The sequence below is a fragment of the Lissotriton vulgaris genome, chromosome 3_2 (genome assembly GCF_964263255.1).
Source record: "Lissotriton vulgaris chromosome 3_2, aLisVul1.2, whole genome shotgun sequence".
Lineage (NCBI taxonomy): Eukaryota > Metazoa > Chordata > Amphibia > Caudata > Salamandridae > Lissotriton > Lissotriton vulgaris.
In genome coordinates, this window is record NC_141690.1 from 159,553,202 (window position 1) to 159,566,561 (window position 13,360).

The following is a 13,360-nucleotide window of genomic DNA, read 5'->3' on the forward strand; positions in this document are numbered from 1 at the left end:
CATGCATATTTGACAAATATTCATTCTTTGAAACACAGATGTAATCTCGAAGACTCGAGCAAGTGTTTTCTTTCTGCATCTATGATTTGAAGCACAAAAGCATATATATATATATATTGGGATCTGTGCTGATAACAGTGGGGCCGCGGTGGTCTATGAACACTGGAACGGGCCTGCTCTTGTGAATAGCGTCTACCTTTCTCTTTCAGAAGTGAGCAGCGGCTGTGGTCGTGGGACAGGAGAGGACGCATGGCCAGAGGCCATGGCAGTAGAGAGGAGAGCGGATGCAGTCCCCGAGTGTCCCTCGGTCCTGACAAACTGCAGCAGCAAACAAGCAGTGGCAAATCCAACAGGTCTCGCCTATGCAAGAGCTATTGGCTTTGTCAATTTTTGTTTAGCCATGGTGTTCGACCACACAACTGCTGTGTGTAGGGGAGCAAGACGTGGCCAACTACTCACAGGCCACGGGCTAACGGTATGCACACAATGAAATACTGAGACCACACACTGTTACTGGTTACATGGACTGGAAGCCACGAGCGACCACCGTCCCTTTATTTAAAGCCTTCTGGCCACGCCTGGCCAGAAGGTGTTACAAAGTTTGCAGGTGTTTCCGGGTCTCAGCCGAGACCCGTGAAACACTAGGACGCTACACTGTGCAACATGGCTAAAACAGATAGACAAAGCCAATAGCTCTCTTACAAGAAAGACCCATTAGGTTTTGCAAATGCTTGTTTTGCTAATAGTGAGTGTGGTACGTTTTTCTCAGCAGAAGTTACAACTTCAAGCAGTGACAGCATTTAAAAGTATGACGTTACTAGACTCAAGCTAATGTTTTAGCATTTCCAACCGCCTATTTAATATACACTTTTCTGTGCAACGTGAGAGTTTACCCTAGAATGCTAAACCTGGCATATATCCCTAGAATGCAAAACCTGGCACAGCGAAAAGAAGGGGCAAAGGATGTGGTATGGCGTTACAGCCAGTGCTGCCGACTTTGGAACTGGGGAACCAAGTTTGAATTTCTGTGCTGGCGCAACATACTGTAAAACATTCCAATAGCTTTGGGGCAAGTTAGCAGTATATAAAAGCGTCACAAAAAAGGCAAAGGGGGCTAGAGGAGTGACAGGGTTTGCGCCAAAGAAAGCTAATTAACTTTATCTTTTACTCAGCACTTTCAGACACTCCGAAAATAAATAAACCACTTTAATGGCAAGAATGTGTTAATTTAGTATAAGCGCAACACGTACGTACAGCACTCCCACTCCTCCACCAAAAAGTAACCACAAAGAATTTAAGGATGGGACGTGCACAGCTGAATTATACCTTCAACATTTTGCATGTTAAAGTTACTTAGTCAGTGTTTTGAAGCATAGAAGTCTAAAGTGACTACAGAGTGTACCTGTCTGAGATGGCCGTGTGGCAATCCGCAACGGGGTATTAAGTGCTACACAAGTAATGAAAATGCAACCTGTACGGAGAGCAGGGATGTCTTGATTCAAATTCCAGCTGCAACACAAAGCATTATCCTATTGTCATGCAACATATTGGAGGATCATGCGTTCCTCAATAAGATGCATGTGTCACCTTTTTGCTGCTTGTCCGGTCTGCCCCTCCCGCTCACAATTCCCTGTTGTTGCTTGCCCGTCCACCCCTGTCCTCTACCCATTCTGCATTATTTGCTTGCACCCTCTGTCCTGCCAGAAAAAAAGACCAGAAAGTCGCGTCAACAGGTTTCAAGATGCTAAAAAGATGCAGACGGCACTGCGCTTTCTGATGTACATGGTCATTTTGGCGCTGTCCCCGCTCATCCGGTGGCCCACACAGCAAACTTTAGCTTGGAGATAACATAGTTAAACAACAGTTTTTTTTCCCTTGAATGCCTTTTATGTATTTGTCAGTTTCACACAACTCAGCTGTGTCATGATTCTTATCGCTTCTAACTTCTTTACACTTCTTTAAGTAGCCTGCAGCCGTCGAATCGGTGTATGGATGGCGGTTATTTATTTTAATATTGCTTAGCTTGTGCTATGCCCTGGATCCTCAGCCTTTGGCTCACATTTCCTGCCCCCATTAAATAAAGATTAATGCATAAATGTGTATTTTAATTTCTTGTTGGTTTACATTTGCTATCAAGGTGTTATTTGTTCCTGAAAAACAGTGTTATTTTTTTGGCGAAGGCAGAGAAAAATGCTATTGTACGAAAGCAAGAAAACAGATCACCACCCCTATGGTCAGTGCTGGCCGCGACACAGCATTTCTTTTCAAATTTTGAGCCATACTGCACAGCACCGGCATAGCTGAACAAAATAACTAAAATACATTGACAAAGCCAATAGATCTTGCATAGGAGAGACCTATTGAATTTGTGGGGGCAGCACTCTCAACTCTGAGAGATGTCCTCCGGGTTCCACAAGTGTCCTTGCAAGAAGGTTTCTTAAACAGTTAGTAGAAAGATGAATAGAACACTTCAGACGTGAGAGATGTTCAAGTATTTAATCATGTATTTTACTTCTCGTTGCATTCACAAGAATATATTCCATCATCAGAATTCCATTAATGCACTCAAACCATCCCAATGCATTTCGGCATTCAAGTCATGCCTTCATCTGGGGATATGTTCTGTAGACAAAGAAGAAAGTATATGTACTCTAAATAGAGCCTAAGATGTTCAACAACTAAATAATTGAAGTAAACAGTAAAGTGAGGGTGTTGTAATAATGAATCAAACGTGATTTAAAGTGATGTTAAAATAATGAAGGGTGACGCTCTGAATAACTTAAAGATAAGCTGTGCTCTGTGGAAATGATATCGTAACCGACCCGTGTCAACATACATATTCAGTGAACTCGTTTAAAGAAGGATACTGTGTAGCGCGGAACCGCTACAAGTGGTGATTGAAAAAGGTTACGGAGAAGACGCTTGCATAGCGCTGTAGTTTAAATGCAAGTGAGCTGATTACAAACGTGCGAGCGACTAGCTTGTAACAAACAGAGACAGTGGTGGGTTGCTTACCGTAAGCGTGCGAGGTGGATTCCTAATCGCCGACAAGTTTTACTCTGGCCGGGTTCGAGCGCAGTTGTGACCCGGAAGTATATGTAGCAAGGAGGTTACAGAGAAGCGTAACGGGGCAAAATAGTTAAAGGGGCCGTGTGTTTAGTTGTTGAACATCTTAGCCTCTATTTAGAGTACATATACTTTCTTCTTTGTCTACAGAACATATCCCCAGATGAAGGCATGACTTGAATGCCAAAATGCATTGGGATGGTTTGAGTGCATTAATGGAATTCTGATGATGGAATATATTTTTGTGAATGCAACGAGAAGTAAAATACATGATTAAATACTTTAACATCTCTCACGTCTGAAGTGCTCTATTCATCTTTCTACTAACTGTTTAAGAAACCTTCTTGCAAGGACACTTGTGGAACCCGGAGGACATCTCTCAGAGTTGAGAGTGCTGCCCCCACATATTTACCACGCTTCCAGACAGAAGGCGATACTCTGGAGTTCCTTACAAACAATTTAAAACCAACTAAACAGCTGTGCGCCCAGTAAAAAATCCTTTTTCAAAAAAAACCTATTGAATTTGCCAATGCTTGTAAAATTAGGACAGCCTGCCCTCACAGCAAAATTGTCTTGCATCTCTCCTCTATTAAATAACAGATCCACTGGCTTCAGTTCAGTGGAGTGGTTGTTAATAGCCTGTTGGATAGGTTGTGGTGGGCTATAAAGCTTCTGAAATTGAGAACTAGTGAAAGTGAAAGTGAAAAAAGTTTTTTATTGTTTCAGTTAATTAAAACCACAACAATACATTTTAAAAATCGACTAATGTGTTTAAAATTTCTTAATATGTAAGTGCAATCTCTGTTAGTATATTCTATAACGTTCTCCGTCTAATACCGAGTTTGTTATTTAAAATCTAATCAAGTATGATTAAAATGCAGTCTGTATAGCTTAGTTCTAAAGTTCTTGATTTTTTCCTCTTTTAATGTTCCGGAAAGCTCACTCCCCGAGCTACCACAGTTGTTTTATCCCTTTGTTGACAGGGTGCCGCAGTGTATTTTAGCGCTTGAGAGTGGGCTGAAAAGGAGCTTTAGTAGTAGGCAGTTCAATTGTGTGTCTACTGGGTTCAAGGTTGCCATAATTGCAGATCTGCACGTTCTTATACCCCGCTCGTTCATAGACTTTTTTAAAAGAGAACTTCGAGCTTGAGCTAGATTCGGGCAGATACAGACAAGGTGAATGAAGTCCTCGTTGCTCCTCCCGCATAGTCTGCAGATTTTCGGTCCATCATGCACCCAGATTGGTTGGTCCATGATCGATGGAAATTTCCCAAAACGGAGTCCCTTTAGTTTCTGTTTTCTGTGAGCTGAGAATGTGATTGTTATGTATGGGGATGCCACGAGTGTTTTGTAATTTGATATAACCATCCATGCGTGTTTTCTGGTACTAAACGTGGCTTTATCAAGTACGAGGGAATGGAATTTCGTTGACTTGTTTATAGCCTGTTTGAACGCTGGGTAAGGCAGGCTAAGATCCCAAAGTTTTCTTGTTCCAGTCTCAGTTATGGACTTTTCAAGATACTGATTGTATGGGGACTTAGCGTCAGATCTTATTTCTTCCCATAGTGCTTGGTGCAATTCCGAGGCTGACGTGTTCTGTTTCAGTGAGTACCAGTACTTAATACTTGCGTACTTTCCTCCCACTGTTTCATTTACTATTCCGAATTCTAACCTCGTGTGAGCTGGTGAGGCTCCCTGTTGTATTTGGAAGGTGGATTTAAAGATGGCTGTCTGCATTTTGTTAAGTAGGTCCGCATCTTTCCCATGCAGTCCTACACTGCCATATGACAGGGTTGGAAGAACTTTTGCTTTTATTGTTGCCAGTAGAGGTTTATATGATGGCCCCGTGAGCTTTTTGGCCAAAGATCTAAAAGCAAATGAAAGTGAATTTGATCTCTGGGTGATGTACGACATTTGCTGCTGAAGGCTGTGACGATTATCAAAGTAGAAGCCCAAGTACTTGAAGTTGGGCACAGCCTCTAGCTTTGTTCCCTCCAGATAGAGCCATGTGCTGGCTGTCCGCCGCCTGGTGATAAGCATTGTTTTTGTTTTTGTTGTGTTTATTTCCAGGTTGTTGTTTGTTATGAATTCTGCCAGCCCTACTAGTAACCTTTGGATGCCAGTCTTCGTTAGGTTCAACAGTACCACATCGTCCGCATAGGATAAATGTGTTAGCGGAATGGAGCCAAGTTTAGGTGGATGGGATCTTATTTAGACTTGATGTTAGGTCCGCCATAAAGAGGTTAAAAAGATGGGGGGCTTGAACACAGCCCTGCTTGAGACCTTTGCTGGTATTGATTTTTCTTGAGAGACGTGTTCCGTTCCCCAATTTAACTTCCATCCAGGTGTTGGAATAAAGGAGTAAGATCCCCCTCAGGATTTTATCAGGGATGTTTTAACTGTGCAATTTCCTCCATAAGATGTTCCGATCCACACTATCGAATGCTGCCTTTAAGTCAATAAAACATAAGTGAAGGGGCTGTTTTCTTCAGAGATATTTGTCAGCTAGTACTGAGAGCGACATAATATTAGTTAGTCTCCCAGTTCCTTTCCTGCAGCCTGTTTGGTTCAGCGGTATTCTCTTTGTGTTGTTGGACCAATTTATTAGATCTTCCAGGACGAGGGATGCAAAGTACTTCGCCTCCACATCTAGGAGGGTGATCAGTCTGTAATTAGCTGGGGATGTTCTGTCTCCTCCTTTAAAGATTGGTGAAATTATGGAGCCCTGCCAACTAGATGGTATTTGGTTTTCGCTTATTATTTCTTCAAATAATTATTTTTAATTTTCTGCACCAAAAATCCGGATCGGTTTTATAGACTATTGGAGTGATCCCATTCGGCCCTGGTGCTCCGTTGCCACGTGACTTCCTTATGATTCTTCTTATGTCCTCCTCGCTATACCATGTTTGTTTGACCTTTTTGTTGCGTCCTTCTTCTCCCATAGGTTAACCGCGTCGCGGGGAAGCCTGGGAGTAATGCTTCCCTTTATTTTTTGGGACACTCCGTTGGTAGTTTGTTGGATTGCTCCTGGGTTGGGCTGATCTAATATTGTCTCTGCGAACCCCTCTGTTAATAATGCAACCCAGTCCGCTTCTTGGACATTGGATGATGTTGGATTTGAAGGGTGATTTAAGCTGGTAATAATCCTCCAAAATGCGTTTGAGTTGGTGTTCTTGGCGGAGCAGAGTAGTTTTGCCCAGAAGTCATCTTTCAGAGATCTTTTGTATTCCCACATTTTCTTTTTATATTCTTTCTTGAGGTTTTGTCTTTGGATCCAGTCTTTGGATGACGTAGTTGTCTTTTTTAGTACTCTGTCGTTTCTCCTTATCTCTGTTTTGATTTTTGCCAAGTTCTTACGCAGAGAATTTTTGTTAGTGGGAGGATGTAATTTATTTGGAACGGACGTCGTTGCTACTAATTTTCCCATAAAGCTCTCCCATTTTTGTATTTGGGTACCTATTGTAACCTCACTTTCTATTTTTAGTCTCTGCACATTTGCCTGCAGCTCCTCGATGAAATTGAGAACAACATTTGCACAAAGGACTCGTCATGTTGAGGGTTTCCAAGGTGGCGTTTTCAACTGCCCCCAGTTCTGCCACTTCTTAACCACATCGATGCTTGTGTTATTTTCCTCCTGTGCTGACATTTTGGATATTCCATTGTTCATGACGAGCTCAGCTCGTCATGAGTGTATGGAGGTGTACACCATGACGAGCTGAGCTCGTCATGAGCGTCCAAGGAGTTAAAACATGAACATCATGCCTGTTTAGTACATGGCCCATGGAAGAAGGAACTTTCTATACCTCATGGTCCACCTTTTATGACTGTCATGTAAGCTTTGGAACACTAAGTTGATTCCATTGTTCTCCCCCACTGTCACTCCAGCTTCCATTCAAACATTTCACATTTGACTAGTCTGTAAGAACTCTGGTTGACTACTGTTTAGGTATCTTTTGTTCTCTTATATGAAGGGTGCTACTAAAAATGTTTTAGAACTTCTAGAAGTTTCTCTGGACCTGGGCTGGCATACCTTTCTTCAGAATCTAAATTGGGGCTTCTGAGCTCCTGTGCTATAAGTATGGCTGAGGATTTTCAGCCCTTACACTGATTATTTTAAGGGTGTTGTCAAACAAGGCATGTGGTTGGATGACCAAATCGAATGTAACAAGCTACGGGTGAGTACTTGGTCCAAAGATTGTCCCACTATCTGAGTTCTTGTTGCAATTAGCAAAGTAAAGCTAAAGAACTCTCGGCTTTTAACTATTTTACTGTATTTTATTGCATGGATTGTCTCCAACGAAACCGCAAGCATCAAAAACCCTACCTTAAGCTGTTTGGCTTCCATTGACTTTGCAGCTTTGAGGTTTTCGTAAGAGAAATCTGCATCTAATGCAGTTTACTGAACACTACTACTATTATGATTAATGGCATAGTGTGTGCAACAGCATGCTGCCAAGTACTTCAAGGAAGGGTAGCTTCATACAGTGCCTTCTAATTATAATGAGGTTTTAGGTTGATCTGTATTCTGTGGAGCAGCTGGGGTGAGAAATCCAAGAGGCAGGATCAACTGAGAACTAGGTCTCCATCAAGCCACACAAATGGCTTTCATCTCCCTTGATCATGTGGCCATTGAGGATGGGGTACATGACACTGATCATGAGGGCATTACAGAAGAGACTGATCGCAGTTTGCTTTGGTGTTGAAGATTGATTAAGGAATACTCTGTCTGTTGTTGGCTGTATTACAGCCTTCCTCTCACAGGGTGTTAAAGTAGTTCCAAAATTAGTGCAAGGGCATAAATCGTTTGTTGGTCACCCTGCTTATGTGGGTTGTCATCACCCTAAGGAGCAGTTCCAACCAGACATGGCGTCGGCGATTGGTGTGCTACAGGGTCACAAGCTGAACATGTACAGAAGATGCATATTAAGGCTAAAAATAATTTGGAGGTTCTTCTCTTTGCGTTCACAAGAGGTTACCAATCCATTGGTGGCAGAGCTGTCCCTTTAGATGAAGTGCCAACACTGATTTGCACATGGTTGGTCCTCATCATTAGAGACCTAGAGGAGCTAAAAAATGATGAAATGGAATATGGAGTAACAAGACGTGTCCCAAGAGATTCCAAAATTCCCATCCATCACTTCTGTATTATACCTGGTATTAGACTGTGCATAGACTGGTTTGTTTTATTGATCCAATCCTTGTTCTTCTCATCTGGCTGGTGGTTTATTAGGAAAGATGGTAGTCAAGTGGAAGCCACAGCCTGGGAAAGCAGAGAGCATCACGTTTATTAAGCTGAGAAATGTAGGTTTGGATAGCAGGAGTTAAAGGTCTTCTATTGACAGTGCTACTATGAATCCTCACCGTGCCAGTCTCGTAAAGACGTATTTTGAAATCTCCCGGTATGACTTCATTAAGAGATCAAACTTCAGTCTTGCAGGAATCACAGCTTAGAATGTGATCAGGAGGATCTCTTAGAAGGTCATCTCCAGATGGGGGAAGCTGTAGGGTTGGAAAGGTGGTCAGCTCTATTTACAGGATCTGACGTTGTGCAAGTAGTGCCCAATTTCTGGTTGCTCAAGCTGGACTATTGTGCCTGGCCAGTCTGCTGTGACAATGCATATGCACTAGGTGTTGAGAGTAGTAGAGTTGGGAGCATATGCCTAAGGGTCTGTAGGATACAGGTCGGATCATGGAAGGAAGGCCTCTATTCACTATGCTTTCAGTTTGCATTGATGTGGGTTCAGCTGTAGTTTCACTGGGGTCAACCTCCTGGTAGAGCTAGAAATAACACTCATTTAACAGTGGAGGAGCTGCCCAGTGTTGATGCATAGGTCCAGAACCATAAAGCCCTTGCTCTGTATTTCATTTGTAGTTTAATTTCCCCCTTTCCTACCTCTGCGCTCCTGTAGTATGCCAGATCATCTTCTCTTTTTACCACAGTCTTCACATTTTAGGTTGAGTTCAAAGCAGCAAAGCAATGCCCCAAACGACTAAGGGTTGTTTAAGTGAACAACTTTCCTGGTTGCCAACATGAGAAGACGAGAGTGAGGCAGAGAGGGAGCGCAACGGTGCGGAGTTGGAGCTTGGCGTCCCAGGGGGTCGGTGTACAGAGTACGGAGAACAGAGAAACGCAGTGGGGTCGCCAGCCGCTGCAGGACGCTAAGGGTGCTTCTGGGAGGGCACATCTCCACGCCAGCAGCAGGTAAAGAGGGTGAAAGCTGCAGTCCCCCCTCAGAGGCCGCTGAGATCAGCAAGCGTGCAGGTACCAAAAGCGGCTGCAAAGTAGCCTGGAACTGCTGCAAGTAAGCCAACAATTTCTTCTTTGTCACGCAGCCTGTTCTCCTACACAATCACCAGTTTACTTGCCTGCTAGAGCCCGAAAATGGAGAAAGCAAGAGAGCAAGTAGGCCACATAGAGTAGGAGGGAAGGGAGGGGATTAGTCTCTCTGCACCAGGTTGAGCCCCCTGACTATGGAAGAGGCTTGACTAGGCGGTGTACTGCTTGCAGCCAGGGGAGAGCTCCTACCTCTCACTTGGACGCTCCTGCTTTTACCCTTGTTGTGGAGAGAACTAAGCCCACAAAATATAACAGCAGGCACAGTAAAGTAGGAAAGCAGGCACAGAGTACACCCGCATTTTAGAAGATTTAGAAGAGCTCCGAGAAGCCAAAAAACTAAAAGTTAGAGAAATAGATCATTAGATTATAACATCAGGCAGAATCCGGTGGAATCATGCGCTCTGGGAAAACTTGAGGCCCCATAGCTACACAAAACCGGCTGAAAAGGGGAAAGCTGATAGAGACCAAACCTGCCAAACCATCCGGCTTACCGACACTGACCATTATTCAGCGGAGAAGTCCAGCACAATCTCCCAAACTCCTTTTACCCAACATGGAAAGTAGCCAAGCGCTACCAAAAATACCTGCAAAGTTTAAATACTTGAAAGACGCAGGGCAGCGGAAAAGGCTGACGGAAATACCATCCAGCCCCACTGTGCAGGCAAAACAGCGAGAGGGGCCGCTGTTAGAGCCCTACCAAACTAGAAGGCAAGGAGCAGGGGCACCAAAGTAAAGCCTCCGTATCCTTGAGGAGTCAGTAATGATAATTCCAATACCAACCCCCGGTACTCCTTCCAGAGGAAAAGCGCAAATCAGCTTTGAGAGTTTCCTCATGAACAGGAGCGGCCAAATCAAAATTAACCGTCAGTGTGTAAAAACAAAGAGCCACAGGCAAAAAAAACTAATCCGAACAGGGAGCCCATACAGAATCAAGCCCAAGAATTACCGCTTAGTGGCACTAATGGACAACAAAGCTGAATACTTCGCAGAAATCTATCTGGAGGAATTGCAGATGTGGGCGAAGGAACATCACATTTTCCCACCAAACCAGACTGGCATTACCAAACTAACAGGGTACATAACCAACATCATGGCCCTCTGCCTGCTAACTGACTTCGTAATTCTTATAAACCGCAGGTCGACCTATGTTTCATAGACTACAAATCAGCATTTGACATGCTGAGCCGCAGCAAATTATGACTAAAACGTGTGGGTTGGAATATGCTTGGTGGCTTTCTAAGGGCACTGCAAATGCTGTATATAAACGCATGGATCAGAATAAAATTCGGGAATGGCTCCCGGTTGTCCAGGTGTATACCAATAACAGAAGGTGTAAATCGGGGATGTGTATTGGCCTGACTCTTTTCAATCGGCTTCATTTGGATCTTCCGCCCTAATTAAATAAAGTAAACAGCCATGCGCCAAAATTTGGAGGATCCATGACATCAAACCTCCTGCATGTGTACAATTTCGTTCTGACAAGCAGGAAAAAAGCAGGGCAGCTGCGGCTCCTGGACGCAACTTTGGAATACTCCAATACCAATGGGTCGACTATTAACACGAAAAAGACCTAAACACTCCAAAGGACAACGTTGGAAAACCATAAATCTGACTTGGGCACTGGAAAAGTGGAACAAATCAATGTGTACAAATACCTTGTAGTTCTCTTCCATCCTAATGGGAGATTTTCAGCCCAAATGAATGAAATCTTAAGGAAAATCAAGATGGTCAGAGGCACTAAAACACTTGAGTTAATTCTTCCCCCTCAGCAGGACCCTGCAAAGATAGTCTGAAAAACATCCTCTACATCATAAGGAAAAAACTCACTTAGACGGGTTCTACTCCGCTCTTATTTGTGTACATGTATAGACCAGCCTTTGGATACCAGTTTTATAATTGGAAATTCTTTGTTTTAAGCAAATTTTCATTATTTAAATAAAATGGGTATTTGAGGAGGAACTAGTTTTACGTTGAAAAAAATTAATTTGCATACATTGTGAATTAATTGTATTGCAATTGTTTTAATTAACTAAGCAAATAAATTCAAATGTGAAACGTAAGCGTATGACTAATAACAATTTATGATAAGAGCAACAGATCAATACAGATCAATGCTCTTTTAAAAAATGAATGCTATGTTGGGAAGGGATCCAATAACAAGACTTATAACATATTATAGCATCCAATGCTTCAAAGAACTGGCCAAAGGCAGCAAGTCTGATTAGTTTGAGAGAATGTGCGAACAACAGAATGCAGACAATTGGCCAGATTCATGAAGCTTAATTGCGCTCGCAAAGGGCCAGATTCTCAGAATCTGGCCCTTTGCGAGCACAATTTTTGCATTTGGGATTCATCATCCCAAATGCAAAAATCGGTAATAGCGAATTCGCTAATTTGCGAGGAATTACATTTAAGGAATCTCTATTTGAGATTCCTTAAATGCAATTCATCATCCATTTTTAAATTGCGAAATCGCAATTTCAGGCCACTATTTACTGCGAGGTCAAACCTCGTGGTAAATTGCGAAAACTTAGAAAAATGTTTTTAAAAGCATTTTTCTAAGTTGCATGTTGCACACACACATGTCCTTAGGACATGTGTGTGCGCAACACCAATGTAGATTACCTTTCAGGGGTGCTACAGGGTGTCCTTTGGACACCCCTGGCACCCTTGAAATCGTATCCTTATTTGCGATTAGCAAATTGCTAATCGCAAATAAGGAATAACTCCCCATTCATTCCTATGGGCCTTTAGGCCCATAGGAATGAATGGGGAGTTATTCCTTATTTGCGATTAGCAATTTGGCAATCGCAAATAAGGAATGTGTAGGAATCGCAATTTATTTTGTGAATCCTACATGAATCCCGTTTTGCGAGTCTGTAATAGCGATTCCTTATGAATCGCTATTACAGACTCGCAAAACGGGTCTTTGATGAATCTGGCAGAATATTCCGTCTGCTTGTTCAGTTCCTCTGCTAGGAAACCTGCTGCCATGAGCTGAAACACTACCAATTTTAAAAATAGCTTTGCTGAGTTTAAGAGTAAACATGTCAGACTTCAAATAATGTACACTTCAAAAGCAAAAACAGCTTATTTTGTTTTGTTTCGTCTTAATATGGGAATGAAATAAGACAAGAGTGCAAGGGTCTGAATACTTCTAAAAAGCTTTGGCCATTTAAGGACAAACTTCAATAGACTGAGCTGCAGCCTTGTTCGTGGTTGCTGAGATCCACTAAATGCTGTGTCGGTAAATCCGAAGTAATATTTATAGAATGCATTAGTGTAGAAACTGGATTCTGGGCACATACCCAAGAAACAAAAACACATTGTTACAATAGGATAGAACCAGACAAAAATATTATAAAAACACCAGAAATCTTTTAAATTAGAGATGTTCACTGAGTTTCCTTAGACCTAAAAAAGAAAAAAAAAGTAGTAAAATACAGAGGTACTTAGGCAAATACAGGCATGTTTGGCTTCTCCAGTGAAAAGAGGGAAAATTAAAATCCATCGCATAAAGCATGGATTTTAGGCCCAAGTTCATGTGAAAATTAAAAACATAATAAAACCAATTTCCATAATATCAGCTTTTTTCTGTATGAGAATTGGACAATACACTCCAGAAGTATTCAGAACTGTTGTTAGGTCTTACACTATCAAGGGTGAACATGGCAATCTGCATTATTTTTAGGGATTCAGGAAGGAAAACTGAACACTTTCCTCAGATTGATTTTACACTCAGATGCTAGACTGGTAGCAGGAACATGCAACTTCACCAACATGCTAGCTATTCCTCTTCTTTCACAAAGATTACCTTTGGAAGTTTGTCAACTTTTCAAGATTGGATTTCTTACTTAAAGATATTTGATATTAATAATTGTCATCAAATTTGCTAATCTCCATTTCTAGATTTTTACCAAGCCTGTCTAGTCTATGAACTGGTTTCCAAATTTCTTAA

At 42.2% G+C, this 13,360-nt stretch overlaps 1 protein-coding gene across 2 annotated transcripts in view; it reads right to left on the reverse strand.

Annotated features, from left to right (window-relative positions):
* Window positions 1-13,360, reverse strand: part of AFAP1 (actin filament associated protein 1) — a 423,233-nt gene that overhangs the window by 253,290 nt on the left and 156,583 nt on the right. The gene's annotated exons all lie outside the window — the stretch shown is intronic.